At 36.8% G+C, this 26,828-nt stretch overlaps 1 long non-coding RNA gene across 2 annotated transcripts in view; it reads left to right on the top strand.

The window, feature by feature from the left end:
• LOC109496546 overlaps positions 1-26,828 on the top strand; it is a 123,165-nt gene that overhangs the window by 8,451 nt on the left and 87,886 nt on the right. The window lies entirely within an intron of this gene.

Here is a 26,828-nt window from a genome sequence, read left to right as displayed (position 1 = left end):
GGCTCAAGCTCACAAACTATGAGATCATGACCCGAGCCAAAGTCGGACGCCTAACTGACTGAGCCACCCAGGTGTCCCTTTACATTTTGGAAGTAAAAATGAATGTGGCAGTAGCAAGGGTGGAGAAATTATTAATCAACTTAATTGTAATTGCAGATAACCATTAAGGCTCTGCTTAGTTCACAGGGTTGTGCCAAAGTTAGATGCTCAGAAGCTTTGAGGTTTGGCAACTTGGGAGGATGGAAAGGCACTAATGGGAGTGGGGACTGAGGAGTAAGACTATTTTGGAGGAAAGATCATATTTCCTAATTCTTTAACACCTCTTCCTGTACTTGTCAGTTCATCCTTCTCATGGAAATTACTATTGTTTTTTTACCATGTGTATAGAGACTCCATCTATGCAAATATCTTAAATGCATAGATTATTCCTGGAGTGATACACAAAAAACTTTTGACAGTGATTGCCTGCAAAGGGAGGGCCTAGGCAGGAGTGGGAAAAACACTTACTTTTCACTTTGTATCCTTTGTACCCTCTAAACTTGTATCATATGCATGTGTTATCTGTGTAAAAGAAGAAAATTATGAAACAGACTACAGAAAACATAGAAAAAATTCATACTCCCCCAATACATTTACATCTCCTGTACTTTAATCTCAGAATTTCCCCTGTGTTGTATGGTCTTATTTGTCTATGAGGCTTTTCTCTGACAAACCCATATCTTATCCTTTCTGACCATTTGATGTAGAAGCCAGTGGGAAAAAGGAAATTTGAGCTAGCAAATATAGACTACTTTTATAAAAGATAAGTGGAGAAAGCAATGCTTTGGGGTAAAGTGAGACTTTGGGGTTAAAAGAGGGCTTCTAATTTTTGTATTTATTTGTGGCTAAGATTGAATTTGTACCTGTTTATAGGTGGAGGGGAAAAAGCTTGGAGAAAAGGGAGAGAAGTTGAAGATAAAGGAAAAGGCTGTTAGCTTACTCAAACTATCAGCAATATTGAGATGGAGTTGCAAATGGATGTGTTTATAGGGAACTGTTTAGAAGTGATTTTTAAAAAACCCAAAAAGCTCTCTGTAAGGAACCAGATCCCAAAGGGGCCCCTCTGTGGCCATTTACAATAGCAGCTCTTGGGTCTGATGAGATCAGGCATTCCTTCAACAAATGTTAAATGATTACTATGAGTAAGGCACAACATACAGCAAGGGTGGTGTGGCTTAATTAAATGTACTGACTTGTTATTCACTAAAGGAAGAAAGTTTCTGTAAGAATGAAGATACTTGAATATAATTCTGGTGGTGAGTTATAAGAGTCCAAGTGGTGTGGATTCTAACAGAACCGCTACAGTGCTTGGTTCCTAGTAGGTGTTCAGTAAGTGTTTGTGACATAATTCGTTTATTGAGCACCTCCTATCAATCAAGCACTGTGCTAGGCTCTGAGACCACGTAGATAAGTTAGACAAGGTCTTGCTTTTTGAGGTGCTTAGGTTTAGTGGTGGTTGCAATAAAGTGATGAGATTTTAGACAGAGGTACAAACAAGGGTAGAAGGTGACCTACTCCAGAAACAGAACCAGCTTGCAGTGTGCTGAGGGGTAAATGTGGACAGAGGAAGTGAAGACAGTGAATGTAGACTGTTCTTTTGAGAATATTGGTTGGAAAGAAAAGGAGACAGAAGGCAGCAAACAGAGATACAGGGTTCAGGGACTATTTCTTAAATAATGAGAGGTCTGAACATATTGTATAGAGGAAAAAGAAACAGCAGAGAGGGAAGGGGTGAAGATTCAGGAATAAGGGCAGTGATTAATGAAAAGGCATAAAGATAAAGCTGGTCAGGAATTCTTGGAAAAATTGTTGTGTGGCATTGAGAATTTTTCTGAAGCCAGAGACCATGAATTTTTGGGTGATACTAAGTCAAAATATTGTAACTTAAGAGAAAGAAAAAGGTAGTGGTTGAAATAATGGTTTTTAGGGTCAGGCCAGTCAGGGAAGAAAATTAGGCTGAAGGGGACCAATACGCTGGGAGCAAATAGGGGACCAATGAATATCAGTAATAGGTATGAAGAAGTAAAAATGATTTAATGTGAAAAATAAGCAGCTAGTGACTGGGATATATAAATTTAAGATTTTAGAGGTGGAGCAGTTCTGAGTGGTAAAAAGATCATGGATGAGACTGTGGTTGTTGACAACTAAAATGCAGGGAAAGGTCACTGGAATTGAGCCAAGAAAGTAGTACTCTGTGGTTTATCTTCATGGATGTTAAAGTCCCTCCATGATGAAACAAAAACTTGCATCAGGAGCCAAACATTCAATTTATTTCTGGGAGAAACCAGGAAGTAGGCAGATGCCAGTAACAAGACTAACTAGTAGGAGAAAGCTAGTGAGTGTTTCACTTGTCATTCACTTACCGTTCTAGATAAAGAGATAAGTGAGAGAAGATGTACTGAGTATCTTTGAGTTTGGCTTCCCATCCTCAAAGGGCTTCTAAGGGAACAAGATAGCAGACTTAGGATTCAGATATTTGACCTGTGACTGTGGAGTCCAACCTGTCCCAGCAGTACCAGCTTCCTAAAGGTCTAGCCTGCAGGGTAAACCAGTGTAGTGTTTGTGGCTAGCCAGTAATGTGGAATTCCTCAGAAGCAGTGAGAGGTGTAGGAATGAGGAGGAACTAAATCAGACAAAGGAGATGTAAGCAGTATGTTCTGGGCTGAGTAATTTCTCGGAAAATGTGGTAGCTGCCAGTCTGTCCATTCCATTTCCCATACTGTTCTTTAGGAAAACAGTAATGAGTAATAACATATAAAAGTTTATCTCCTTGATGCCATGAGGGGAACATTAGGTAGTGAAGCCAGGTTTTCCTTGTGTCCAGAAGAGCTTTTGAAGTAGTTTTGGTTACCAATTGATTCCAGAGTTTAGATCCTGGTGAGAGAAGCATCCCAAAGGGAGAGTAGTAACAATGTAGAGGTTCCCAACTTTGGAGGTACCCGAAAGGAAAACCCAGAGAAAATAGGGAATGGCTTCAAGAAGCCCCAGGCTATCTTAAGTAACAACAGCAAACAACAATACAAATGATGACAGCAGCTAACACTTATATAGCACTTACTCTATAGTAGGCACTGTTTTAAGCACTTTATGCATATTATTTTTTTTTAGGAATTGCAACAATCCTGTGAGAGAGGTACTAATATCCCAATTTTCCTAAAAGAAGTACACATTGTTATCCAAGGATTTATTCCCACTCTACCCCTACTGTGGTAACTTGGGTCCTGGGTATACATTCTATATTTTATATTACACATAGAGAAAAATATAGACATTTGCCACCACTCCTACCTATACCTTTATTTGAATGGGGGTATAATAGAGAAAAATATAGAGACTGCTGCTTGGCTGAATCTTTAGAGACAGTTTTGGCTACATAGTTTAGACCATGCTGTGGGAATCAGGTGTTGCTCTGAAGCAAACCTGACAGATAGAAGCCTTCACAGAAGTTTTTTTTTAAGTTTATTTATTTATTTTGAGAGAGAGAGAGGGAGCAGAAGAGCAGAGAGAAGAAAGAGAGAGAGAGAGAGAGGGAAAGAATCCCAAGCCTGCTCTGCACTGTCAGCATGGAGCCCAACGTGGAGCTTGAACCCACGAACCATGATATCATGACCTGAGCCAAAACTTAAAGTCGGACGCTTAAACAGCTGAACCACCCAGGCACCCCAGAAGTTTTTATAACATCTAAAATTATATATATATATATATATATATATATATATATATATATATATGCTTGTAAATATGTAGATTATTTCTGGAAGGTGACACAGGAGCTTTTAAGAGTGTTTCCCTCTAGTGAGGTTAACTCTGTGCATGTATTAGTGTGTACATGTTTACCATGTGCATGGATTATCCTTTTGAAACTAAAAATAATACAAAAAACACAGATAGTAAAAGAGAATAACTTTCCAAATACTCTTCTGAAAATTCTATTTCCTCCTTTACGTTTTCTCCTAAATAACGCTTTAACACTCCATAATAGGAGTTAGAGTAGGGGAAATAAATATAATAGGAAAAAACTTGCTGCTGCAATATTTGCCGTTTTTTTCCTAAGAGGGCTTATTGTATCTTATGATATTCAAAATAGTTCCATAACAAACCTCAAAAGTATACATTTTATATTTTATATTACACATACAGAAAAATATAGACATTTGCCACCATTCCTACCTATACCTTTATTTGAATGGGGGTATAACTAGATCTGAAGTCTACTGGGTGTTTCCTTTAATATAAACATTCTATATCAATTAGCCTGAGGGCATAAACTAAAGAAAACCATCAAAAAAGAAAGCCATTCAAAAGAGTTCTCTACACCCTTGGAATTCATTAAAAATTATTTTTTTTTAAATTTTAGACCTCAACACACTCTTGCCCCATATACACTGGCCTAGTTTTGTTTGTGACCCTTCACTTTTCTCAGTGCTATTTTTTTTGCTACGCTTCAAAGTCATATACCAAACCCCCTAAAAATGAAAATATTTTCCTGGTTCAATCCCCCTAAACAACCCAGAGCCTCTCTCTATTTCCAGTCCAAACCCTCAGCCTCATTTTTAATTGTTAGCCTGAAGGAACTGTTTATTATAGTTAAATTTAAAGGCGAATTAAATGATCTCTAAGGTCACATACTCTCTATAAGTCTTTGGTTTACTTAAAGCAAGTATTTCACATTCCAAAGGACAATCCTCCCTCTTGGCCCTCTTTTTACACCTTCATTAGGAATTACGGTGTCAGAGATTGAATGTACTTTTTTTTTCCCCCCAGAGGCATCTCAGGGAATTCACATTGTTTTAACCATAGATGTTGTTAACATTAACAGTGAAATATCTGGTCCTAAAGAAGCTGATGTTTGGGTGGAGGTCTTTCTAATGTCCCCCTTTAGCCTATAAACAGTGATCCTTTACCAGCCATAGACAAGGAAAAGACCAACAAAACAGAAAGTTTATCATTCTCCTGGAGCTTCCCTTGATACTCTTGTACCATCCCCCACCACACCTCAACATTACTTTTACCCTCTTGAAGTTACTGTCCAGAGCTGGTTTGCTCAATCTGGTAACTATGTAGATTACAGCCCCATTGTTGAAAAGGCCTCCAACATACAGAACACTTAAAGCCACTGTGCTCTTGAACTAGTGGATTTCTTCTGGCTCCAGGTCCTAGGTTAAAGGCTTCACCTCATGTATTTATACTGCCCCCAAAGTACTTGCTGATGACCTCAGAATCAGGCTGAGAATTCTGGGAAAATGAAACTAAGGGTTTCATTGCTTTACCCTAAGGCAAAACTCTGTCCTTCTTGCCTTAAGTGCCTGATTTTTATTAACCACTTTCTTTTTTTTTTCTTGGTGAAAATTAATACCATCCTTAAGGAAGATAAGTCACATGGTCTCAAGACCTTGGCTGATATATAGGAAGATAGGAAGAGCAGCTCTCTGACACTATGGAGTGGATCTACTAGTCAACAAACTGCTCCAGGTTAAGGCCCTAGAGCTGGAACACCATTACAAATCAGGCTGGGTTGGAAGGAATCCCTTGCTTGGAAGGATGTGACAGGATATTAATGGAATTGTCTCTGGCTTCTCTTCTAAACAGATGGCATGATAATGAAAGGGAACTGTAGAAGGCTCTGGTAGGATCTATAATGATGTTCTTTCCTCTCCCTAGCTTCAAAAGTGATCCAGCTTTATCCTAGCTCACAGAGTCTGCTTGGCCCCTGGTGTCAACCTCAGCTGATAGCTGACAAAGCCCTCAGATGACTGAGTCACATTATTAAAAGGAGGCTTTAAAGGTCATCTAATTCACCTCATTCTTCTCTCCCTCACCCTTAGCTCCCATGCAGGATTATGCCTGAAATAAGCTCTTAACTGCCAAACTTGTCAGAACTTGTCAGGAAAGGTGGACTGCCACTTCCATTTTCACTCTGAGAAACTGGAGTGCAAGAAAACAAAGGAATTTGGGGACCCAGCTTCATCTGCCAATTTGGCTGCACATGGGGTTAAGCTTGGAATGTCAGATTCCCAGAAAACATACCTAAACAGAGAGTAAACAGTTAAGATGAGAGCGTGAAGACAGAATGGGGCCTTCAACTAGGACACTTGTGTTCTTGGTCCTGAGTTGTGTAGTTTCCAGTGTCTTCCTGGTACCTTCTATCTACATGAATATCTCCTTTCTAAAAGGTCTTTTTCTCTACGTTCCCTAGTTTTCCACTCACTTCTTACCCCTGGTTCCCAATAACTCCCTGAGTTTGGGGACAGAGAGCATGGGAATACATGCATATACATATACACACTCTCCTGATGCTAGGAACTAGATCTTAGATAAGGACTTCATAAAACATTTCTCCTCTACTCATAGTCAGCCAAAGTGATTTTAATGTGGATAGTTGTATGTAAGAAAGACATTAAATGATTTACTAACTGCTTTTGTATTCCAACTAATCTTCAGTTTAATGAATATGACTTTTGGAGGAATAGAATTCTCAAGAAAGCTAGTAGACCCTCTGGAATTATCACACAGAGTCTTCTGGTCATTCTTGTGAAGGAGCACAAAGATTTACAGGGGAGCTATAAAATCTCACAGATGCCCAAGGACATTGGCAGTAAGGCTAAGAGGGAAGAAGTGAGAGTATATTTTTTTTTCTTTTTGCCCCTTATATTGTTTTAAATTTTTTATGTTTATTTATTTTTGACAGAGAGAGAGAGAGAGACAGACCATGATTGGGGGAGGGGCAGAGAGAGAGGGAGACACAGAATCTGAAACAGGCTCCAGTCTCTGAGTTGTCAGCACAGAGCCCAACGCAGGGCTCGAACTCACAGACCGCGAGATCATGACCTGAGCCGAAGTCGATGCTCAACCAACTGAACCACCCAGGCGCCCCTCCCCTTATATTGTTTTATAGTTACAGTGAACTCATCATCATGCAGAATGTATTTAAGATTTTTAATTAACAGAATGGTATGTAAAAAGGAAAAAAAAAGATAAAAATATTGGGAAGGAGAAAATTATTTTCAAAACATAAGTGGAAAAGAAAAAAGGGAAAAAAGGAGGAAAAGAGAAAATACTTAAAGCTAACAGAGAAGAGAAAAGAGGGAAGGCAAAATTAGAGTAGAAAGACAATAGGAATGAAAAAAGGAAACTGAAAGAAATTTAAAAGAAAAGGGAGGAGGAATTAATTTTCAAAAGTTAAACAAGTGAAAAAAAAAAAGAAGAGAGAATGTCAAAAAAAACACAGGAACAATCCTGAAAGAATATCCATTAGCCAAAACTGAAACGATTGGAGCAACAAAATTGATAACACAATACTGGATTCTAAATCATTTATTTGGAGACCTGCCCCCCACTCCCAGGGGGTACAGCTTAATCTTTTCTATTCTAAATATAGACTAAATTTAATGAGTTGATTTCAAAAAGTACAGTTTGGAAGAGGGTAAAAAGTAATTTTATAGTGGAGTATCTTGGCAAACACATCTTGGCCAGATATTTGAGGTTAACATCAATAGTGATAAATCCTCTATTGCTATATTGTTCCTTCTTATGACTGTATTTGCTGTATCCCAAAGGTTTTGGACCATTGTGTTTTCATTATCATTTGTTTCCATGTATTTTTTTAATTTACTCTTTAATTTCTTGGTTGAGCCATTAATTCTTTAGTGGGATGTTCTTTAGCCTCCATGTATTTGTTGCCTTTACAATTTTTTTCTTGTGATTGACTTCACGTTTCATAGCGTTGTGATCAGAAAATATGCATGGTATGATCTAAATCTTTTTGCACTTGTTGAGGCCTGATTTGTGACATAATATGTGATCTATTTTAGAGAATGTTTCGTGTGCACTTGAGAAGAATGTGTATTCTGCTGCTAAAGGATGAAATGTTCTGAATATATCTGTTAAGTCCTTCTGGTCCACTGTGTTATTCAAAGCCATTTTTTTCTTGTTGATTTTTTCTTTAAATGATCTATCCATTACTGTAAGTGGGGTGTTAAAGTCTTCTACTATTATTGTATTTTTATCAATGAGTTCATTTATGTTCGTTATTGTTTTATATATTTGGGTGTTTTTAAGGTGGGAGCATAAATATTTACAATTGTTAGATATTCTTATTGGATAGTCCCCTTAATTATGATATAGTGCTCTACTTCATCTCTTGTTACAGTCTTTGGTTTAAAATCTTGTTTGTCTGATATAAGTACTGTTACTCTGGCTTTCTTTTGACTTCCATTTACATGGTAAATATTCTTCCATCCCCTCACTTTCAACCTACATGTGCCTTTAGGTCTAAAATGAGTCCCTATAGGCAACTTATAGATGGGTCTTGTTTTCATTTTTTTCCATTCTGAAGCCCTATGTCTTTTGATTTGAGCATTTAGTCCATTAACAGAGTAATTATTCATAGATATGAATTTAGTACTATTTTATTCATTGTTTTGTCATTGTTTCTGGATATTTTCTCTGCTCCTTTCTAGTCTTAGTTGCTTTTGGTCTTTTTTTCCCACTCACAGAGTTCCCTTTAATATTTCTTGCAGGGCTCATTTAGTGGTCACAAAATCTTTTTGTTTGGGAAACTCTATCTTTCCTTCTATTCTAACCATGCAGGATAGAGTATTCTTGTCTGCGTGTTTTTCCCATTCAGCATGTTGAATATATCATGCCACTCCTTTCTTGCCTGCCAAGTTTCTTTGGAGAAATTTGCTGCTAACCTTACTTGTCTTCCTTTGTAACTTAGGGAGTTGTTTTGTCTTTCTGCTTTTAAGATTTTTTCTTTATTTCTATATTTTGCAAATTTAACTATGATATGACTTGCTGTTGAACTACTTTTGTTGACTTTGATGAGAGTTCTTTGTGCCTCCTGGATACTGATGTCTGTTTCCCTCCCCAGATTAGGGAAGTTTTCAGCTATAATTTCCCCAAATAAACCTTCTTCAAGAAAAATTTCGAATACACAACCTAACCTTATACCTAAATGCGCTAGAAAAAAAAAACGAATGAAGCTTGAAGCCAGCAGAAGGTAAATAATAAAGAATAGAGCAGAAATAAATGATATAGAAACAACAACAACAACAACAACAACAAAACAGTAGAAAAGATCAATGAAACCAGGAGCGAGTTCTTTGAAGGAATTAATAAAATTGATAAACTCTAGGCCAGACTTGTCAAAAAGAAAAGAGAAAGGACTCAAATAAATGAAATCATGAATGAGAGAGGAGAAATTAAAATCAACACCACAGAAATATAGCAATTATAAGAAGATATTATGAGAAATTATATGGCAACAAATGGATGAATTCCTAGGAACATATAAAGTACCAAAGCTGAAAGAAGAACAAATAGAAAACTTGAACAGTCCAATAGCCAGCAAAGGAATTGAATGAATAATCAAAAATCTCCCAGAAAACAAAAGTACAGGGCCAGGTGGCTTCCCAGGGGAATTCTACCAAACATTTAAAGAAGAGTTAATACCTTTTCTTCTCAAACTGTATCAAAAAAATAGAAATGGAAAGAAAACTAAACTCATTCTATGAGGCCAGAATTACCTTGATTCCAAAACCAGCCAAAGACCCCACTAAGGAAGAGGACTATAGGCCAATATTTCTGATGAATATGTATGTAAAAATTCTCAACAAAATACTAGCAAATCAAATACAACAGTACACAAAAAGAATCATTCACCATGATCAAGTGGGATTTGTTCCTGGGTTGCAAGGATAGCTTAATATTCACAAATCAAACAACACAATACATCACATTAATAAAAGAAAGGATAAGAACCATATGAACCTCTCAAAAATGCAGAAAAAGCATTTGACAAAGTACAGCATCCATTTTTGATAAAAACCCTCAACAAAGTAGGGACAGAGGGAATATATCTCAAAGTCATAAAGTCCATATGTAAAAAACACACACCTAATATCGTCCTCAGTGGGGAAAAACTGCAACCTTTTCCTCAATGATCAGGAACAAGACCAGGATGTCCACTATCACCACTGTTATTTCACATTGTACTGGAAGTCCTAACCTCAGCAATCAGACAACAAAAAGAAATGAAAGGCATCCAAATTGCCAAGGAAAAAGTTAAACTTGCACTATTCACAGATGACATGGTACTCTATATAGAAAACCCAAAAGACTCCATAAAAAATTGCTAGAACTAACACACAAATTCAGTAAAGTTGCAAGATACAAAAATCAATGTATAGAAATCTGTTGCATTTATATATACCGATAATAAAACAACAGAAAGAGAAATCAAGGAATCGGTCCCATTTACAATTGCCCCCAAAATCATAAGATACCTGGGAATAAACCTGACCAAGGAGGTAAAAGACCTGTATTCTGAAAACTATAGAACACTTGTGAAAGAAATTGAAGATGACACAAAGAAATGGAAAAACATTCTATGCTCATGGATTGGAAGAACAAATGCTGTTAAAATGTCTATATTTCTGAAAGTAATCTACACATGTAATGGAATCCCTGTCAAGATACCACCAGAGTTTTGCACAGAGCTAGAACAAACAATTGAAAATTTTGTGTGGAACCACAAATGTCTCCAAATAGCCAAAGCAGTCTTGAAAAAGAAAAACAAAGCTGGATGCATCATAATTTCTGATTGCAAGGTATATAACAAAGCTGTAGTGATAAAGACAGTATGATACTGGCACAAAAACAGACACACAGATCAATGGAACAGAATATATAACACAGAAATGGACACACAACTATATGGTTAACTGATCTTTGACAAGCAGGAAATAATATCCAATGGATAAAAAGTCTCTTCAACAAATGGTGGAGGAAAATTGGACAGTAACATCCTGAAGAATGAAACTGGACCTCTTTCCTACACCATACACAACAATAAATTCAAAATGAATGAAAGACCTAAATGGGAGACAGAAAACTATCAAAATCCTAGAGGAGAAAACAGACAGCAACCTCTTTGACCTCAGCTGTAGCAACTTCTTACTAGACATGTCGCCAGAGGCAAGGGAAACAAAAGCAAAAAATGAACTATTAGGACTTCATCAAGATAAAATGCTTCTGTCCAATGAAGGAAACAATCAATAAAACTAAAAGACAACCGTCAGAATGGGAGAAGATATTTGCAAATGACATATCTAATAAAGGGTTAGTATCCAAAAATATATTAAGAACTTATCAAACTCAACAACCAAAAAACAAGTAATCCAGTTACAAAATGGGCAGAAGACATTTTTCCAAAGAATACATACAGATGACTAAGAGGCACATGAAAACATGCTCAACATCACTGATCATTGGGGAAATGTAAATCAAAACTACAATGAGACATCACCTCACACCTGTGAGAATGGCTAAAATTAACAACACAGGAAACAATAGATGTTGGCGAAGATGTGAAGAAATGGGGACCCTCTTTCACTCTTAGTGGGAATACAAACTGGTGCAGCTATTTTGGAAAACAGTATGGAGGTTCCTCAAAAAGTTAAAATAGAACTACCCTATGATCCAGCAATTGCACTACTAGGTATTTACCTGAAGACACAAAAATACTGATATGAAGGGATACATGCACCCTGATGTTTACAGAAGCATTATTGACAATAGTCAAATTATGGGAAGAGCTCAAATGTCCATCAACTGACTAATCTATAAAGAAGATGTGATATATCTATCTATATCTATCTATATCTATATCTATATATCTATATCTATATCTATCATCTATATCAATCTATCCATCCATCTAATGTAATATTACTCAGCCATGAAGTCTTGCCATTTGCAACAATGTGGATGGAACTAAAGAATATTATGCTAAGTGAAATAATTCAGAGAAAGACAAATACCACATGATTTCACTCATTTGTGTAATTTAAGAAACAAAACAAATGAATATATGGAAAAAAAGGAGAGGCAAACCATAAAAAAAAAAAACCTCAACTGTAGAGAATAAACTGAAGGTTGCTGGAGGAAAGGTGGGCATGAGAATGGGTTAAATAGGTGATGGGTATTAAGGAGGGCACCTGTGATGAACACTGAGTGTTATATGTAAGTGATGAATCACTAAATTCTGCACCTGAAACTAATATTACACTGTGTATTTAGCCAACTAGAATTTATTTTTTTTCACACTGTAAACAACTCCGTTTAATTCTACTTACATGATGCCATGTCTACTTCATTAAACATTTGAAGAGAAAATGGACGTTACATGTTTTATTGGCTTATCTGATCATTGCAAATCACTTCAAATAGCAATCCTATGTTTAAAAGAATTACACAAATGCATCATCACACAGCAACATTGCTTAGCCAACTAGAATTTAAATAAAAATGTGAAACTAAAAATAAATAAATAAATAAATAAATAAATAAATAAATAAATAATAGAAATATTAAAAAAATAAAATCTATGACTGACCAAAAAAGTAGTGGTAAGTCATGTTGATAGCAGGTATGTACCCTCTTTTTTATGGGATGAGAAGAGCCCTTCACTTGTGGTCTCCCTCCCAACATATTACCCACGTCTAATCATGAATAAAACATTAGAAAAATCTCAATTAAGGAGAATTCTATGAAATACCTGACCAGTACCTCAGAACCCTCAAGATCATGAAAAACAAGGAAAGTCTGAGAAACTGTCAAAGCCAAGAGGAGCCTAAGAAGATATGACAACAAAGTGTAATATAGTACCGTGTATTGAATGCTGAAACAGAAAAAAGACATTAGGTAAAAACTAAGGAAATCTAAATAAAGTATGGACTTTAGTTAACAATAACATATTAGAATTGGTTCATTAATTGTAACAAATGTACCATACTAATGAAAGATATCAATATAGTGAAAACTTGGTATTGAGTATATAGGAACCTTTTGTATTATCTTTGCGAGTTTTCTGTAAATCTAAAATGATTCCAAAGTAAAAATAGTACTAAAAAGTTAAAAAAAAAGAGAGACAAAAAATTAAGAAAAATGCACTTAAATAAGAAAGAGGAGATAAAAATATATTTTTTTAAATAAAGAAACAGAGGGGTGCCTGGGTGACTCAGTCTATTGTGTCCAACTCTTGATTTTGGCTCAAGTCATGTGGTGGCAGCACAGAGCCTGATTGGAATTCTCTCCCTCCCTCTCTCTCTGCCTTTCCCTTGCTCAATCTCTCTCTCAAAATAAATAAATAAACATTAAACAATTAAATTAAATGTACAGAAGAAAAGGAAAACTTTAAAGATGAAAAATCCTAAATTTCTTTAAAACTCCCAAATAAAAATAAAAACATAAAAAAAAAGCACAAATCCAAAGAAAGGGGGGGGAAAGCATAGAAAACAAAAATACAAAAAAAGAGGAATAAAAAAAAAAGCAAAGAAAGCCCAGGAAAAAGAGTTAAAACCCCAAACAAAAAAGAAACTAATAAACCAGAGAAAAACCTCATAAAACAACAAAGAAAACAAAACAAATCAAAAAGCCAATAAAAAAAAAATCTGAAAACACATAAAGGTAAAGTCAATCCCTCCAAAAAAAGAAATTTCCCCAAAACACAACAGAAAAGAAAAAACAATGGGAAAATGAAGGAAAGGACAGAGATCATCATCATCATCATCATTGCCAGCAGCAGCAACAAAAACAACAAAGGGAAAAAAATACCCAAGCAATAAAAAGATTAAAAGAAAAAATCCCAAATGACAAAAAGCACAAAAGAAAGAAAACCAAAGCAAAAATAAAATACTTAAAGGAAAGGGGAAGCCCCAATAACTATAAAAATCAAAGTTTGGGAGAGATAAGAAGTGATTTGCTTTCTGTGGGTAGGTGTATGGAGTGGGAGAAGTCCCCACAAAATGCGGCTGTCCACAGCACCCTTTGGGAGCCATTGGAAGGATTGAAAAGGGCATGTTATTGTAACATAGGCAGACAGGCATTTAAGTGGCTCATTACCACCATATTAACTCTTTTCCCATGTGAGTCTGGGAAGCTGACTGTTTTACCCAAAACCCCTGAGCCCAGGGTCTAGAGATAAACCTGTTATCGATGGGCCAGGTCTGAGATCTGTGTTGGAGTGTGCCTGTCCAGATAGAGATACTGGTTTTTCTTTCAAAGTTGATTTATTGTGAATGAAAGCAGTTGCTGGCTGGGCCACAGCTAAGTGACTACTATGTAGTTCCTCCTGGTACTGTGCTGAGTCAGGGCCCTGGAAGTTGGTAACCACTAACCTAACCAGGAGCCATAAGGCAGTCTGGTTTAAAACAGATGTGATTCCTGACCATGTAAAGGGGTACATAGATAGTGTCCTCAACATCTGGAATCCTAAATAGCAGCAATCCCAAGCAGTGACAGTTCCAAATGGCAGGAATCTTAAAGAAATTTGGGTTTGGCTTTGGAGTACATTATGTGATAGTTTTGGTTAGTATTATTTACTCTACCTTTAAAATACTGTTTGGCTAGGTTGATGTTAAAATCTGTTTGGATTCTCAGATTGGGTCTTGATTTAGTGGTGGAAGGTAATAGCTAGGATGAAACATTGTATTTAGGTAATCCATAACTCAAATCATCTCAATGAGAATCACTGAAAATTTGATAATACTGATAATGATGATGATGCTTGTGTGTCCATTTTGATACACCAGTTCTCTCCTCTGGCCTTTATCTGGCTAGAAATGGTAACAACAGTTGGCTACAGTGATAAGGCTGTTGGGCCACCTATCCCTCACAAATCACACTAGTGAGTAGCCAGGAGCCAGAGGCCTTTATATTCCCAGTGACCTTTTAATCCTTCTGGGCCCTGGAGTCTCGTGCTGCTTGGGCCTGACACCTAGAGTGGTGATGCTGGGTGCTTTGGGGACAGATCATGCATACCACAATGTCATTGGCCAGCTGAAGGGGCATACCTAGAAACTGAGTTAAGATGTACAATGGATAGAAATATGGACAAGAGGAATAATTATGGAATCTAGAATGAAATTCTAAGCTTTAGTCCTGGCTTAATCCCATGTGAACCAAGTTGTCTTGGGCAAGTCAGTTAACATCTCTTAGCTTCTTCTACACAATATACCTACCTCATAGAAATTGAGTGTGTCTTTTTTCCTCATGATAAAAATTTGAATTTAATCACAAACGAAAAATATATATAGTGAAAAAGCTATTACCTATTAAGTCAGTGTAGTATGATAACTTGAATTCACCATAACAAAAACCAGGATGATGCATTGATCACAAACCAGTTTGTTTCTCCATGTTCTGCCATGTGCATTTTTTCTAGTTTGTCTTCCACCCCACACCCCAGCCAAATCAGTCTCTTTCTGACACTTTGTTCACTATATGACACTCCATTGGCATATTCAGTGGGTACAAAACCTTTTGGGGTCAGAAGAGACCTTGGATTGAGTGATGATATCCTGCCTGACGCCAGGGGATCAGACTATTCTAGTAGTAGAAGACTTACAGTTTTCATGCACCAAGTATTTTCCAAATAATGTTGAGACTTCACATGGGACTGCCAATTTACTATTTTGCCAATTAAAGACACCATAAAATAACAAGTATTCTCTGTGCTTATCATCATTTCATAAAATAAGAGATATTTTAACATCAAAAAAGAATGTACATAATGTCAAAATTAAAAATAGTTAAAAATTTTAACTTTATAAAACAATCACAACCTAATCCTTGTATTTCTCATATTTCCCTTGGACCAGTGATGTTTATTAGGAACTGATATTTAGGAACTACCCCAGTAGATCTTGGTTCTAGTTTTGACTCTGCCACTAATATGCTTGTGACATTTAGTCAAGTTTTTTCTCCATTTTCCTCAGTTTCCTCATTCCTAGAATGGAGACAATTAGATTAGATGAGATCCAAGTTCTTTTCTAACTCTAATTTTCAGTATACTGTAATTTGTAGAGGTTCTTTCTAGTCCTTGGAATCTGGGTTTGTGCTGAAAAAAAAATAAACAGAGGACTTAGAATTACAGAACCCCAAACCAAGTAGCAAGCAATTCACATTCCTGACACGCACATAACAGAGCATTTGTGCCAGCCATGATGTAAGACATCAGGACTTTCCCTTTTCATATTTTTTTATATTGGAGGGGGTAAAGGTTATTTTTTTTGATATCAAACTGTTGCTTCTCTTACATTTTCTACAATCACTTCATTCTTCTGTTTTGCTTCATTTTTACAAAGACCCTCCTCTGGTATGCATGTCCATTTGGGGTTGGTTGACATATAAAGATTTTTTTCCTCTTATCTTTTTTCTCGCTTTTGCTCCTATCCCCTAATATGCACTTTTCGTGAATCCTTGCATATTTATTTTTTCTTTCTTTTTTCTTCTTTAAACAGAAAGCATGACCTCAGCTGTTGGCATGGTCCATTATCTGAATTCTTGGCAAAATCCCAATTGAAGAATGTTGGGCTACAGTGGGTTCTAGGAAGCTAGAGGAACTATAGAATTAATTAGCAACATAATTTTGAGCTTTACCTGCCTTGTAAAAGTGTACTAGTGTTTGTACTAGAAAGAACTTTCTGGCCCAAACCCTACTCTTCTGTTCTAAGAATACTTGGATTTTAAATGCAACATTTTGAGCAAAATGGTCACTTTATTGGCAACCTCAACTTCACTAGTCCTGGGCAAGAAATACAAGAGCAAACTCAAGACTTCAAGGCTACTACTGTCTTGGAATTTAAGATGAGCTTAGTCTACACATGTTAAGAGATCCTAGGTCTCTGAAGATGAAATTCTGTTTTCTTGCCTCCACTCCTGCCTCCCGTGCCTTTCTTCATTTATTGTTTTCTTGGCATTTGTTTGTGTGACATCCGAAGAGTGGGTCACTGAAAAACAAACAAACAAACATGGCATTCAAGAGGCAGCTCAAATTATAGTGGTGTCTTTTTAACAAATTTATTTAAAAATAAGCCAAAATGATATAATCCAAAATTCAATTTGGATTCAGTTTCTTTAGTTGTTCACTGTTGAGAGTGATGCATTGTTTTGTCTCTGGGAGGGCCTGAGCTGAGGCCGTTTTTCTGTGATCTACAACCTGCTCCTTCCAGTGCCTGCCTTCCCACCCCAGCCTTCCTCATTGCCCTAGAGCTGAGCTTTCACAACCTGGGGTAGTGGGATTGTGGCACATTGCACTTCTGGGTTCTTCCAGCTGTATTCTCACTGGGGAAAATCAACTTTGAAGTGAAGCTGGGGACCTGCCAGGAAACTGAAAAGGGGTTATTAAAAATGGTATTTTTCAAACCACAAGTGATGTTTTGCTAACAGAGGGTAACAGGTTACTTGGAACCTGAACTGCTTTGGGTTTTGGATTAAATTACAAAATTGGCTCAGATTTCAGACCCCCAGGGTCTTGAGGGCTGAGGACACAATTGAAAGCATATTAAATGTTGGCTGCATCTACACAATACCAACCAACTAGTTAAAAAGAGAGAACTCAGTAAAATATGTTTATTTAGTGTCTTGAACGCAGAAACATAAGTTTGAATTTAGCCTTGTTCTCTTTTTCACTTAGTTTTATTTTGGATTTATTTATTTAGTTTTATTTTAATAAATTCAGACTTAAATGTTTTGAATATGGAAATAGCCTGTTTCTAACTGCAAGTATCATATTGTTTAGAATTCTACTATATTCTCCCTCACATTCCTACCCCCAACAGCTTCCAATTGTGATGGTTCTATCTTAAGAACAAAAAAAGGATTCTATAGGTTTCTTTACAACATCACTATCTCATCTCACTCCTCCAGATGTTTTCCTTAACAAACTAAGACAATATCTGAAATTTGATTATTAGCTTTAACTTTTTGTTCATTTAGATTCTAAAAGGAGTTTTAGTTTCCAAGACTCCTCATTTCAGTATTTGTCTGTGGCTTATCTAGGCCTTTGGCATCATCTCCTCTGGCACATATTTGATAACCCCTGCAGCATGAAAAGGCTTTCTGTCCTTGTGTCCTTCTGTTGGGTTCTTAGATGTGTTCCCTTCTATAGTTCTGTCCCCAAGAACTTTCCCAGCCTCATGTTCTCTGATTCCCCTTCACTGAGCCACTTGCTCTTGCTTTAATATTGTTGGGATATATTATCTGAAGACTCCATCTGAGCCTTGGCTATGGCAGTTTTGAGCCATATTCTCCAGGGTACCCCTCAATCACCTGACAAGCTTTGCTTGATAAAATTCTTAGGGAAAAGTTGCTGTTATTTTATTTTCAGCTTGGAAACTGGTATTTCTTTCCTGGAAACCTGCAGTTTTGAGCTACTCTTACTTTGAACATGGCCACCTGGACTTCTGTTGTGGACCTGGCCTTGCATTGCCTACTCCTGCTCCCCATTCTTAGGCCCAGTGGGTACCCCAAGAAAAAATGGCTTAAAGAACTATGGCCAAAGCTTGTTGAAGTTGGTGGAGGTTGGGGATGGAATAAACAATAATTTCCAAGTGTCTAATACCACATGGATGTTTTCCAAATTCAGAATCCCAGAAGTGACTTAAATTATTAGGCTTGAAGAGGACCTTAGAGATCTTCTAGTGCAACCTACTCATTTTTATGATGAGGTGACAAAAGTAGATGTAGGGATTTGGTCAATGTCACAGAGCTAGTTAGTGGGAGAAATGGGATAAGAACTTTGATCTGTAAAATAAATTGTCTAATGTTATAGTTAGTAAGTATTGGTGCTAAGATTCAGTCCGTTGCTATTTCAACTCCCAAGCAACTCTTTCCACTTTTCTTCCCAGTGTACTTAATAAGAGAAAATAGAAGTAACAAAATAATAAGTACACAGAAAATACCAAATCAAGTATTAGAAATTTTTAGGCCTTGATATCCCAGCTATATCATCTTAGGTCCTGCCCTGACCCCCACAGCTTCCCTTCTGCATGGAATATCTGAGATATGGTTTCTCCTTTTGGTTTCTAAGACAGTCCATGGAAGGAAAGTGAAGGAGGTTTTCTGCCTTTACAGAAGGCCAGTGCTGGCCTGAGGCCAACTTTCCTGTTTCTCCCAGACAGATTCCACAGTAAATGGGGGTAGGAGGAGATGCATTGGCCCAGACTGTTTTTATTTGGTCTGAAGTGTGGGAGATCAGACGTTCTGAAGAGAATTGAAAACACTTCTTTCTTTGGATTCCTGGGGCTGTGTAGGGGGATAATGGACCCCACTTGGCACAGAGTTGATTACAACATTCAAAAAAGCTCCAATATTGTTGCCCAAGGCTAAATGGAAAGTTTTCCTTCCAGTCAGGGCTGATTCCTAAGCCCCACATCTTCTTAAGCCTTTGATTAAAAGACACCTGCCCCAAGGAGACCAGCAAACAATAAAGCTGTGAGGGGCTGCTCAGAAAACCCATGAGGGTGTATCAGCAGTAGTGGAACCTGGTTTGTAGGAGTACAATGATTTGGCACCTCTTTTGGGTCTCTTAAGGTCCAAAACCTAGGTTTTTTTTTTCTGAAAATTTAAAAAACTTTCTTTGAATCTGCTGGAAGTAGAGTTTTTTCTGTTTTTGACTCATTTATATGTACTGAACTTATAAAAAATATCACTTTGTTGAATGCCACTGTGTCCAAAGAGTTAACCTATCTCCTTCATATTTCATTTGAGGTAAGAATGCCAACCATCATACCTTTTATCATGTCTTCCTATTCCAAATGTTTCAAGGAGACTAAAGACTGAAGATTGCCATATTACTGATGACCATTTCAGGGGAATTGGTGGCTAAGGAGAAGGTGTTGGAAGAAATTTATAATTAATGCAAAGGAAAAAATAATGTCTCCCAAATAGAACTTTAGAATTACTGGGAAGGAGAGGGAATTTGTAGATCCTTTGAATGAATCTGCCTTCATGTGAGACTATTTCTAGAAATAACCTCCTGTTAATCAGCATAGAGAATTATTTTAAAATGTTAATGATTATTTATACCCCATGTACTTTCAAAAATTATTTTCAATTGATGATAGTAAGGATTTTGATATGATGGGAGGTCATTGCAAAGAGGCTCCTTATGCCACTGGCCCTGATGAGGTATTTACCCAGATACAAAGCACATTGGTCTAGTTGTCTTGGTGATAGACAGGTTGGCAGCAAGAGCTGTCTGCAGAGCTCTGAGGTGGGGTTGAGCTGTCTGTAAAATCTCCATTCAAGTTTGGCTAATTGAAATTAGGAAGAAAATTAATGTAGAAAGAAGGCAAAAAAATTATACCTCCAGTCAGGTTTTGCATGCCTGTCAATGTACTGGATAAAAAAAAAGGTTTGGGGAATTCCTGTTCTGTTATTTTTACTATGTTATTGTTATGCATGACCTGGAACATTAGCTTATAAGACAGGGTTATCAGTTATGGCAATATTCCTGTTTCCCAAGAACCCCAAGTGAAATTAAGCTGTGTCACTATCCACACTTCATTATAGCACCTGAGGCACAGAGGAAGCAAGGAGCATGTCTTTGGAACGTGAGCTCACAAGCATCAAGATAAGAAAGATATATCTTTAGCCAAGAAAGGAAGCACTGTGTTCAGGGTCAAAAGAAACCAAGACACATGTCTTTAACCTCAAGTCTATGAAACTCCAGAAATTGTATGCAAAAAAATTCATGTGCCTATGTATATGTGCATTTTTTGGGGAGTCCTTAATTTTGACCAGATTATCTAAGGATACAAAATCCTCCAAATTTAAGAATCACTGTTACATAAATTCAGATTTATAGGCTTGGCCCTGGTTAGTTTATTTTCCTTGTATTTAGGTATTGGTTGACAGGTGAATGGCAGAATCCTATGTTTCACCATGTAGATCCACTAGCTAGACATGCTCTAGTTCAGAATAGTTGGGTGTGTAGATCATTTAGCATATTATACTTTAGGTAAAATAAAAGCATAAATATAAATAGCATAAATATTAATCTTTATTTTTTTGTAGATATGCCATAATTCATATATAGAATAAGATCAACAGAAATACAAAAACATATACAAATTAAAAACTTTCTTATCTATTTTTATGTCATTATTTAATTTCATCCCACCTTCATTGCTTTAAGTTTTCTTCACTTACATGGAGTATTATATCACCCCTACTTCTCCATTTTATTTAAAAATTTTTAAAAATGTTTATTTTTGAGAGAGAGAGAGACAGAGACAGAGAGACAGAGAGACAGAGAGCAAGCAGGGGAGGGGCAGAGAGAGAGGGAGATACAGAATCCAAAGCAGGCCCCAGGCTCTGAACTGTCAGCACAGAGCCCAATGAGGGGCTTGAACTCATGATCTGAGAGATCACGACCTCAGCCAAAGTCAGATGCCCAACCAACTGAGCCACCCAGATGCCCAACCTACTTCTCCATTTTATAAATTACTATGCATCTCTCTGTATGATGTTGGCATTAGTAGAGTCTCATTTGATAATAATTTTCCTTAATCTGAAAGATGTTCTTAGTTATCATGAACTAATTAGTCTTTTATTCTGGTCCCCTATCTTTTCTAAATCAACTAACATTTATTGTCAAAAATTCAAAGCAGAACATTTTGATCTGGTTATTTTGGGGAAACTGTTTCAACTAGGAATGGTTATTATTGTTTTAAACTTATCAGTTGATATTTAGAGCACACGTCTCTACCTAACTCCAATCCTATTTATCTTGGTCTTTCACTTTCTCCTTTATTAATTTTTTTTATTTTAAAACTTTTGATAAGTATATTACCTTTATATTTAGACAAAAAGAATTAAAGAATATATATCTGTTAGAACCAGCAAGGTTAACTTCTAAGGAAGTGTTGATCATGTTTTTGAAACCCTCAGTTAAAGGAACATTATGATGTTAAATATATGTATATTACTGAGATGCCTGAGACTACTGTTAGAAATTCAACTAAAGGGGCACCTGGGTGGCTCGGTTGGTTAAGCATCCGACTTCGGCTCAGGTTACGATCTCGTGGTCCGTGAGTTCGAGCCCCACTTCGGGCTCTATGCTGACAGCTCAGAGCCTGGAGCCTGTTTCAGATTCTGTGTCTCCCTCTCTCTGACCCTCCCCTGTTCATGCTCTGTCTCTCTCTGTCTCAAAAATAGATAAACGTTAAAAAAAAAGAAATTCAACTAAAGATTTCCTGTATAGCCTGGATCTCAGAAGAAGAGATAATAATATGACTAAAATACCTTCTCTCCCCAGTGTCTTTGACTTTTAGGGGAAAAATAAGGTCATTTGAAATATCTATCAAAATACAATTAAATTCTTAGAAAGTGAGAAAATAGTTTATTGAGTATAATTGTTGGCTCTTTATGAGATGACCACGGGTGGTCAACACACCATTCTCGGTATATGAAAAACATAAATATGCCAAATTCCCACTCCACGTTTGAACCTTTTTCCAGGGGTAGAGGCTGGCATTAGGGTGACTGACTGTCAGGAATGGGGTAAGGTCATTTGTTTTACACATTACTTGGTAATTTATAAAACAGCTGAAAGTGTAATGGTGTGTTGTTTTAGGCACATCAAAATGGCTGGGTTAATTATCTGGGTCAAAAATTTCCTGGTATCAAAATGACTGAATAAAAATCTGAACTGATGCTCAGCTGAAGAGCTACGTCTTTCAGAGGGCTTTCTCACAGTGAAACTGAAAACTCTGAATCAACATGTCGAGGTATGAATGATACATCTAAAAATGTTATCAAATTTATGGAATGGTCTATTAAGGATAAAATTGATAAGATTCTTTCTCACAGTGACTGAAAACTCTGAACCAATATTTTAAGTTGTAAATCATACATTTAAAAGTGTTTCTTCCATGGGACACCTGGGTGGCTCAGTAGGTTGGGCGTCCAACTTTGGCTCAGGTCATGATCTCACAGTCCATGAGTTCGAGCCCCGTGTCGGGCTCTGTGCTAACAGCACAGAGCTTGGAGCCTGCTTCAGATTCTGTGTCTCTCTTTCTGCCCCTCCCCTGCTCATGCTCTCTCTCTCTCTCTCCCCATCTCAAAAATAAATAAACACATTTAAAAAAATGTTCCTTTCAGTCCATCTTGAGTATATCATATTAATAAGCTATTATTTGCAATTTTATTTTCCCACAAATTATCCCTCAGTCCAGGGTTTCTATATTTGCTTTGGGTAAGTACATTCAATACATACCAGGAAAGAGAGCATCCTGTTACTTTGGATGTGGGAATCTTTAAGGAACTCTTTGTCCCCTTTCCCTCTCCCCTTACCCCTAAGCATTTCTGTCTATTCTTTTCAGCTTATTAAGTGGGGGTGAATAGAATCTGTTAAATCTGGTTGTTTGATATACTGCATGAATTGATTGACAGAACTGATAAATGGTTATGCTAAATTAATTAGCTGTGAAGCAGAACTGACTTGTTGTTAGCCTGAGTTCTCTATTTGACTGAAGTAATTGCTTAATTGACTGGCAGAATGTTTCCTTGACCAAATTGACTTAATTTCTCTTTATATTGACTTGAAAAATGGACTTGACTGTTCATATGACTGAATCAACTCTTTCCTTGTTAGAGACAGGTAACTAATTTGTTAAGACAAAATGATTAATTTGATAGCACCATGTTGATTATAAGAAAAGTTAGAAGTGAATTAAATAATTTGGACATTTTTGTCTCCTTGGAGTGTAGGAGTTCAAAAGGAATAACTTTGAAATTTTGATTGAGAATTTTTGGGCTAGACATCATGTGTCTCCTATCTAGGTCTATTAACTATCCAGAGATGACCATTGGGCTGATGAATGGGAGGCTTGTGCTGCACTTCTCTTTTTGGAGAGTGTAGTTTTCTGAGAATAACACCAACTCTCTGCTAGGCATTGGCTTATTCTTGGAATCAGGTGAAAGTTAAAATTAGTTATTGGGAATTGTGTGTGATCTGCAGAAGTGACAGAAATAGGTCATTTCAAAAGTAACATAAAAAATAAGTACATCAGGGGTGTCTGGGTGGCCCAGTCTGTTGGGAGTCTGTTGATTTTGGCTTAAGTTATGATCCCAGGGTTGTGGGATCAAGCCCCACACATCCATGCTCAGCATGGAGCCTGCTGGGTATTCCCTCTTTCTCTCCCTTTGCCCATCTCCTTCACTCTAAAATAAAAGAAAGTAAAATACAAAACACACACATCAAAAACATACTTAGAGTTCACTGCAAGCATCATAAATGCAACTTTAACAGAATTATAGAAACCAAAATAATACCTATCTTATATATTGGTAGATGCATGGCTGGGATAGACATGAGGCAATCAGAGTTAGGCCAAAATAGTGACTTCCTATCTTTGTATTTCATCTTTAGATAAGTTTTTCTAGAGGAAGCCATTTGATAAACTCTTTTTCTCTTCCTTCCCAGGTCCATTCTACACCAGAAACTAATATTGCACTACAGGCCTCAAATCTCTTTTGTCTTTGGAAAATTACCTGTAGCTTCTACCCTCCATTGAAATTGCCTTTTCAAATCTGTTTTATTTTGGGAGATAGTAAAAAATCTTCCATCCTTAGGAGTCTGCATCTTTAGGATCGATAAGGACTGCTTATTCTACTTACACTGCAAATTCAAATGTCTAAAATCAAACACATTTACTTTCTGTGTACAACCCTTCCTTTTTTTCCCCAAACCTCCTTCCTGATTTCCCTTCCAAATAAAATTCTCTATGCTATCATTTGAACAGATTTGGAAAACTGTCATAAGATATAATCCTAGCTAAACTGGTTCAAGGGAGTTTAGGTACCCTATTTGCATTTCTTAGAGGTGATAAAAAGTTCTCCCCAACCCTTCATTCTTTGGAACTCTTGCTGACTCAAGGGGGATATGACAATTGGTTTTCTTATCAAGGTTGAGGGTGGTGGGACAGAGAAATTTGTAGGGATTTATTGGAAAACAGGTTTGGGGGAACCCCTCATATCACACTTACTTGTGGGGAGTTGGCTCTTACATTGGAAATATGTAAACTCAGAGCTGTCCCTAGTTACTGGGGCAAATTCTCAGTTTCTAAGTAAATGAAAATATGCTCCATCTTGAGTACCAGATGGCATAGCTTAAGTTTTTGGAAATTTCTCAAGAGTTGGCCATATGTATTACATTTTGGGTAGAATTTAGAGGTGAGTCTATCTCTGAGCATGCTGAAGTTAATCTCTTAGGGCTTGGGAAGCCATCAAATGTGTACAGATTATGTGTTTACTGGATGGATAACCTGACAGTCACTGCCACAATCAAGTGTCAGATAACTGGAAAAAATGGCTGACACTTGTTGAATATCTACTCCATGCTAGGTAATGTTGTAAACATTTTACATAAATTTACTTATTTAATCTTTAACACAACCCTAAGAATAAGTACAATTATTATGCCTTATAGATGAAGAAAGTGATAAACAGAGAACCCTTGATCACAGGTTGTTTGAATCCAGGCAATCTTGTTCCAGACTCAGTCAATCCATATACATTGTTATAACTTTACTACTTTGCATTAGTATAATTACATTATTTGTTTATTACAACATTTGTGTATACAGATATTTATTTACACTTTATCATATTCCAGAAAGTATGTCAGAGTGTGTTGGAAGATCATGTAAAGTAAAAAGTATAGGTGGTATTATTTTTCATATGTGAGTGAGGAAACAGGGAGAGATAAATTCAGCTAGATAGCAAAAAAGCCAGGAGTAGAAGCTGAGTTAGCTGATTCATAAAGAAGCATATAGAGTTATTGTTTATTTGGCAAATTGTATAAGGGATATGAGGCACAGTTAAATGAAAGAGAATATGAGGATTAATGAATGTGTGGTAACATCCAAGTACCACTGGAAGGATCTGGTATATAGTGAATGTTTAGTAGGTATTAAAACACACCACTTTAGGCAGTGGTACTCTACAGAAAAATAAGACAAGATTTTTATCCTTAAGGAACTTACAGTCTAGTTGGAGTCATCCATGAATACAAAAGTATAACCAATGCTATGGAGAGAAATGAGGCAGGCAGAGGGCACATCTTTGATGGCCTTGTGTACAATGCTTAGGGGTTCAGATTTTATCCCCAAGGCAATGCAGACCCATTCAGCTAGGGCAGTGATCTGATCAACTTCATGGGAAATTTCATGCTGATAGAAGTGTAGAGAGTATATTAGAGAAAGATGAGATTAGAAGCTTTCAACCTTGACTTGTTCTTAATTTTGTATTGTGTAGTCCATACCTGTCTTATTTGCTAATTTCTTGATTCATTCAAATATTTTTCGATGGTTGTCTACTATCTTTGCTGGATATATAAGTGAAAAGAACTGCTCTTGAGGACTTCACAGCCCAGCTGGGGAGACATTCGTTATGAACATAGAGATGACAAAAGAGTTTTATAAACTCAGTGATAAAGAAGCACAAACTGGAGTGTCTGTGGGAGAGTCTACCCTGTTAGATTGTAAGAGCTCCTTGAGGACACATGACTATCTTTTATTTTACTGTATCCATTGAAACAGTGCAAATACATAGTAAGAGCTTAGTAAAAATGTTTTTTTTTTGTTGTTGCCATAGTCATCATCATTGTTGTTGTTTTGTTATTTACTGTCTAGTATTTCCACTGACGATGAAATCCATAATGGCAGCCCAGATCTTGGGTATGCTCTTGTCTCCTCATTTCACCTAACCTTTTCACTCCTTGGTAAAGCTAAGTGTATGAAATCATTAATAAAAATACTTCATTCTTTCATGGCTCATTCTTCTCTTCCAAATACAGTATACATAGTAGTTGGAAAAATTCACTCACTCATCAGATAAGATCCCATATTAAATGCCCAAATCTGTGATATTATTCTTTTTGGCTTTTAGGATTTTATGCTGCATAAACTCAGAGCCATTAAGAATCAAAATAACAGGCT

Source organism: Felis catus, chromosome X (genome assembly GCF_018350175.1).
Source record: "Felis catus isolate Fca126 chromosome X, F.catus_Fca126_mat1.0, whole genome shotgun sequence".
NCBI classification, from domain to species: domain Eukaryota; kingdom Metazoa; phylum Chordata; class Mammalia; order Carnivora; family Felidae; genus Felis; species Felis catus.
Note: the sequence above shows the minus strand (reverse complement) of the source record. Positions and strands in the feature narration are given on the sequence as shown.